Source organism: Oryzias latipes, chromosome 3 (assembly GCF_002234675.1).
Source record: "Oryzias latipes chromosome 3, ASM223467v1".
Taxonomy (NCBI): domain Eukaryota; kingdom Metazoa; phylum Chordata; class Actinopteri; order Beloniformes; family Adrianichthyidae; genus Oryzias; species Oryzias latipes.
The window spans coordinates 3194835-3200834 of NC_019861.2; the positions used below are offsets into that span (position 1 = coordinate 3194835).

At 50.5% G+C, this 6000-nt stretch overlaps 1 protein-coding gene across 3 annotated transcripts in view; it reads right to left on the bottom strand.

Moving 5' to 3' along the window:
• The window catches only part of LOC101160540 (LARGE xylosyl- and glucuronyltransferase 2), a 110843-nt gene extending 108932 nt beyond the window's left edge, over positions 1-1911 (bottom strand). For all 3 annotated transcript variants that reach the window (XM_023950603.1, XM_023950611.1, XM_023950607.1), the window contains exon 1: positions 1597-1911. The gene's annotated coding sequence lies outside the window, so the exon portion shown is untranslated. The remainder of the gene's footprint in view (positions 1-1596) is intronic.
• Between the last annotated feature and the right edge of the window lie 4089 nt (positions 1912-6000).

Consider the following 6000-nt stretch of genomic DNA (forward strand, 5'->3'; position numbering starts at 1 on the left):
ATGCAAAGAGGACCCCCGATGCGTCTCATCTGCCACATCCCGGCCTGCACCGTGGCTTCACTGCAGCTCGTCACAGAACCAGGAGGCTGCAGCCTCAGCAGCAGCGGGGTGTTAAAGAAGGAACAGCTGTTACCGCGGCAGCCCAGAGGCAGACAGATGCCGCTCGCCTCCATGCAGGCCGGCCCTGGGCTCGCCGCGCGGCTCCACGTCTGCCACCGCTTCAGGAGGCCAGGGGGGGGTTCAAGAAGAATACGTTTCTGACAAACATTAGGAGAGCTGAAGCCAAACTTTCCCCTCCTGATCCCTAAAGCAGTGGCTCGGAGCGTCCAACCGCTTTGGAGAACCACAGCAGACCAATTTGGCTGGTGGCGGCCAGCTAGCAGCCTGAGGGTTGCCGGTTTGGATCTGCCCTCTTTCAGGAGTCTTTTAAAGGCCACAGCAAGAAGACAAGTGATGGCTGCTGAAGCTGAGACCATCAGTGTCACCGTCCAGCTCCATCTTTTTAAAGTGTCCTGACTCCTAATGGCACAAATGAGGAGGATATTGTTTGCCTGTCTTTCCCTCAGGTTTGGGTTTCTGCTCCTTCTGACTGCTGACATGAAACAGGAGAATCCTGAGCAGAACCCCTCATGAGGTCTGTGAGGAGAGTGAACACCAGCAGCCAGCCTGGGTTCTGATCTGACTGGAGGCAGAAGATGCACTGACAGAGAATCAGAACCTCACCAGACGACCAGAACCTCACCAGACGATCAGAACTTCACCAAACGACCAGAACCTCACCAGACGACCAGAACCTCACCAGATGATCAGAACCTCACCAGACGATCAGAACTTCACCAGACGATCAGAACCTCACCAGACGATCAGAACCTCACCAGACGACCAGAACCTCACCAGATGATCAGAACCTCACCAGATGATCAGAACCTCACCAGACGACCAGAACCTCACCAGATGATCAGAACCTCACCAGATGATCAGAACCTCACCAGACGACCAGAACCTCACCAGATGATCAGAACCTCACCAGACGACCAGAACCTCACCAGATGACCAGAACCTCACCAGATGATCAGAACCTCACCAGATGATCAGAACCTCACCAGACGACCAGAACCTCACCAGACGATCAGAACCTCACCAGACGATCAGAACCTCACCAGATGATCAGAACCTCACCAGACGACCAGAACCTCACCAGACGATCAGAACCTCACCAGACGATCAGAACCTCACCAGATGATCAGAACCTCACCAGACGACCAGAACCTCACCAGACGATCAGAACCTCACCAGATGATCAGAACCTCACCAGACGACCAGAACCTCACCAGACGATCAGAACCATACCAGAGGACCAACAGGAACCCAAAAGAGTGGATTTAATCCAGAGGAGCAGAACAACTTTTTCCTTCAGACGAGTTTGGACTCAAATGTTCTCCTACAGTGGAGTAGGGGGGGGGGGGGTCTCAGCGGCTGAAGAGGATGGACCCCAGCTGGACCGGATCCAGAGAACAGGTCACCGGGACCCGACCACCACCACCGCGCGCGCGCGCCTGCACCCTCCACCAGAGCAAGGCGACTGCAGCATCTCACCTGCGTGTGCGCGTCAGCGTTCCCGCTTCCTGCCGAGTCCCGGGGCGTCCGTCATCATCCCGCACACACCCGCGTGCGCACGGCGACCCAATCCACGAGGAGCTGCAGCCACAGACCGGCTGCTCCGGACTCACTGACGGGGGCAGCGGCGCCAGCAGCCCCGCAACAGCGCCCCGCGCGCACGCGCACAGCAGAGGGAGCGACGCGCAAAGCCCCGCAGCTCGGTCACGACCAGAACCCGAACCGCAGCCCGGAGACGGCTGTCACATCCGGTGTCCGCCGGTCAGCGGAGGCTTCAGTTCAGTGAACTCCTGCTGCTCACAGGGAGGCGGGCCTCCGCTCACGCCCCGCCCACCAGGCGCAACCAGCCAATGGCATGCTTTCTCTCTCTCTTTCCCTCTCTCTTTCTCTCGTGTCTCACATTTTGCCTCTCGGGCGCGCGCGCGCGCTTTCGGTGATGCTCGTTCCACAGCTGACAGCATCTCGCCCCGCCTGGCCAATGGTTGTTAGGAGACACAAAATCGCGAGACAAACACACAACTAAGCGTGTCAGACGGAGCACGCGCGACCGAGCACGCGCCAATTGTCCTTTTTTGTCTGTCAGGATTCAGTTCGATGGATGAACCTCTGAAGCGAAATGCGCAGAAGACCTGCAGGTCTACCAGAAATGACGTTTCTTCAATAATAAACAGAAACAGCTCATTCGCGGTGACAGGGGCGGACTTACCATGGGGCAAAGGTGAACCTCGGCCCCCAACTCTCTAGGGTCCCCGAGCTGAACAATTGGGAAAAAGGGACTAAAATAAATTTTACACCCATCATTTAACTCTGTCTTGACAAAAGCCCCCCAAATCACTGAGCGGGCATAAGATTGATCATGTAAAAGTGTTTGGTGCTCCCCCGTCCTTCTGCAGCAATGGTATAATCCAGTCAACAGCAAGTCCAGAGACTCACAAGTTAGCAAACAGAGTCAGCATTGGCAGACTGGGCGGTTTCCAGATCAATGGGCAGTTTTTATTCTGACTATGGGCTAAAAATGACTTTAGGTGGATGGACATAATTTGGACGGGTTTGGGATTGGTTCTGCAGGAAAGTGCGGTCTGGGGAGAGACAGGTGATGGGCAGTGCTTCACCTGTCGTCTTCCTCACCTGCCATCAGGAGATGCAGAGCCTACTAAATAATAATAATAATAATAATAATAATATAGCTTCCGCTTCCGTCCAGAGACGTTCTGTACTTAAGCCAGCTGTGTCTCTGGATGGCGGTGAGCTCATCTCCATTCTTGCCTTCAGCTCTTCTGCTTTACCAGGTGCTGGGTGCTGCAGCTTCCATTTTTCACACAAACTGCTTTCTTCTCCTTATCTCCCACTCCTGTTCCTTTGCAACCGGAGCATCATAATGCCAAACTAGAGTGATTTCAGTTCAGTCATGCTGTTCCTGCCATCAACAGCCTGCTGCTTTAGCAGACTGCTCTCTATCATGACGACCTTCCGGACTCTTCATCTGCCTTTCTAGTGAAGGTGCGACATGTTTTCGAGAGCTTTTCCGTCACCCCGGCTCTCTGTAAAGCTGAATTCAACTTCTCCAACAGCCTCCCGGTGCTATGATTGCACCTGCCCGCCGTCATTCTCATGAGTGGAAGTCGCTCCTCGGACTGATTCCTTCCTCCTCCTGAAACCTTCTTTCAAGCTCTGATAAGAGGTTCTGTCACCACTAGAAATGCACGAATGAGACGGCTCAAACTGTTTGAATAAATGCTATATTAACCCACGTTCATGTTGTTTTTAAGTAATGATGACTGAAAAAAGCCACACGTTTATCAACACTTTAAAAAAGCCCCAAAAAGGTAGAAAGTCAAGGCTAAAAGCAGTTTTGAATCCAAACCACTTTTTAATAATATATAATTAAATCAAACGTGTCTAAACTGTAAACAATTCAAATTCATGACCATTTTGAAATGCAAATGTGGAAAGGCCAAGTTTCAGCTGAAATGTTCTCAAAAAGCTCCAACCTTTAAGGGATTAAAGGTTTGTACATTCATTTTTAAATAAAGTCTATCACATGCATCTGTTCAGGTGCAGGGGTGGGGGTGGGGGTGGGGTCACGACACGCTTGGGACCTGAATGCCGGTAACAGTGAAATGCAGGAAGTCCAAAGACCTCAAACTTTCTCTGAAGTTGGTCTTCTTTCCGTCACGCTTCCTGTAAACATGAGAGGACAAACAAACACGTTTTTTCTCTGGAATCCATAATTTATGACCACCTGCTCAGGCTGCGTGGGGGGGGGGGGGCACCTTGGGGAGTCACCTCCACACAATCTGTCCATTCAGGCAAACTTCCTTCACAGCACAAACTGCTGAAGCTGGAGCTCCTCCTCTGCAGATCGTGCATGTGTCAGACCCAAACGGGACTGTTCCTTTTCATCTGCTGTTGGTGGACAGGAGACGATGTCAGCAGGACGCAGAAAACACCGACACAAAAACACGTCAAAGCAATAAAACTCAAGACAACGGGAGGTGGGATGAACGCCTGCCTGATGTTGGCTGAGGTGATGTTCAAAGGTCTTCTGGACGGAGTGAAAGACGTTTCAGAAAGAAAACCCACAAACAGTACAGCTCAGTACAGGTAGTACTGTATCTGTACAGCAGAACCTGTGGTACAGTGCAGGTTCTGCTGTGGCGGACCTCTAAGTCTCCTCTGAAAGACTCTTTGGTCTGTGATCAGCGTGACGAAGGGGGACGTGGGAGCCACGCCCAAAGGGGTTTTTGCAAAGTAAATCAAAATTAGTTTTCAAGTTCAGTTTATTGTTTTATTTTGGAGTTTTGCTGAGAAAGTTCCTTCAACGGAAACTCACCTCTGTAGTGTTTTGTGTTTTTGTTGGGTCGAACAGAGGAAAGTTTAAAGCAGTTGATGGAAGTTTCTACTGCATCCGGACAGCAGCTGTGCCTGCTGGGAAAATATGCTGACTCAGGTTCCTCACTGGAAAGGTCGAATCTGAATATGACACCCAGAAACAGCCTTTCAACAAGGAGGACACTCCTGTTTGAATGCACTGAATCGACAAAAAGTTGGAGAGGAAAACGACGTTGGAGCTGAGAAAATCTGCTGACGTGCTTTGGGTTTTATTCTACATCTTCCAAACGCTTCTTTGTTCTGATCCTGTCTTTGTTTAAGATGTCGCTGCAGGTCATGAGGTCATGTTAGTCCGCTCTGTGTGGTGATGAGCATCACGCCTTCACTCTGATGTATGACGGAACACAGATGATGAAGGGTCTGGTCTTCGACTCTGCTCTTTCGCTGCAGTCTGTGTCGAGGAAACAAGCAGTCAGTAAAAAACCCTGTTTGACAGAATTAAGGTTAGAAAGTGACGTTGAACTGAATGCAGGTGGAAAACAGGGGAAACACAAAAGGGGCGACCTGTGGAGAATTTTGCTTTACCCTTTGTTTCATATCTGACCCACACATTTCTGTCAGAAGCAGCATCCAAACTTACCTTAAGAACCCATTTTATAGAACTTGGTCCTCAATTTCTGCCCTGTAATTCACCATTCTTCCACTAGGGACAGTAGAGGGGCTTTTCCTGCCCATTTCCAAATGGCTGCTTCCATCAGATCTCAGAAACACGATTAGCAGGAAAAGTTTGGCCAATTTTCGTTACTTTATGGTGAGGACAACTCATTTGTTGTTTATTTCAAATGAAAACTTGGGTTGATTGTAAAATCTGTTGATAATGACTTCTTTATTCTAGAGAGGCGCCAGTTGAGGTGCAAACTCAGGCATCTGGTCCAGATGGCTTCTGAAAGCCTCTGGGGAGGTGTTCCGGGCTTGTCCCACTGGGCGTATAGGCCCCGGGGAGACTACCTCTCCCGGCTGTCCTGAAGGTCTCGTGGTCCCCCCGGAGGAGCTGGAGCAAGTGAACGGGGAGAGGGAAGTCTGGCCATCTTTGCTTGGACTGCTGCCGCCACGACCCGGTCCTGGATGAATGGAAGAAGATAGATGGATGAAGATGGATGGATGGATGGATGAATGGATGGATGGATGAAGATGGATGGATGGATGGATGAAGATGGATGGATGAAGATGGATGGATGGATGGATAGATGGATGAAGATGGATGGATGGATGGATGGATGGATGAAGATGGATGGATGGATGGATGGATGAAGATGGATGGATGGATGGATGGATGGATGGATGGATGGATGGATGGATGAAGATGGATGGATGGATGGATGGATGAAGATGGATGGATGGATGGATGGATGAAGATGGATGGATGGATGGATGAAGATGGATGGATGAAGATGGATGGATGGATCGAAGGATGGATGAAGATGGATGGATGGATGGATGGATGGATGGATGGATGGATGAAGATGGATGGATGGATGGATGGAAGGATGG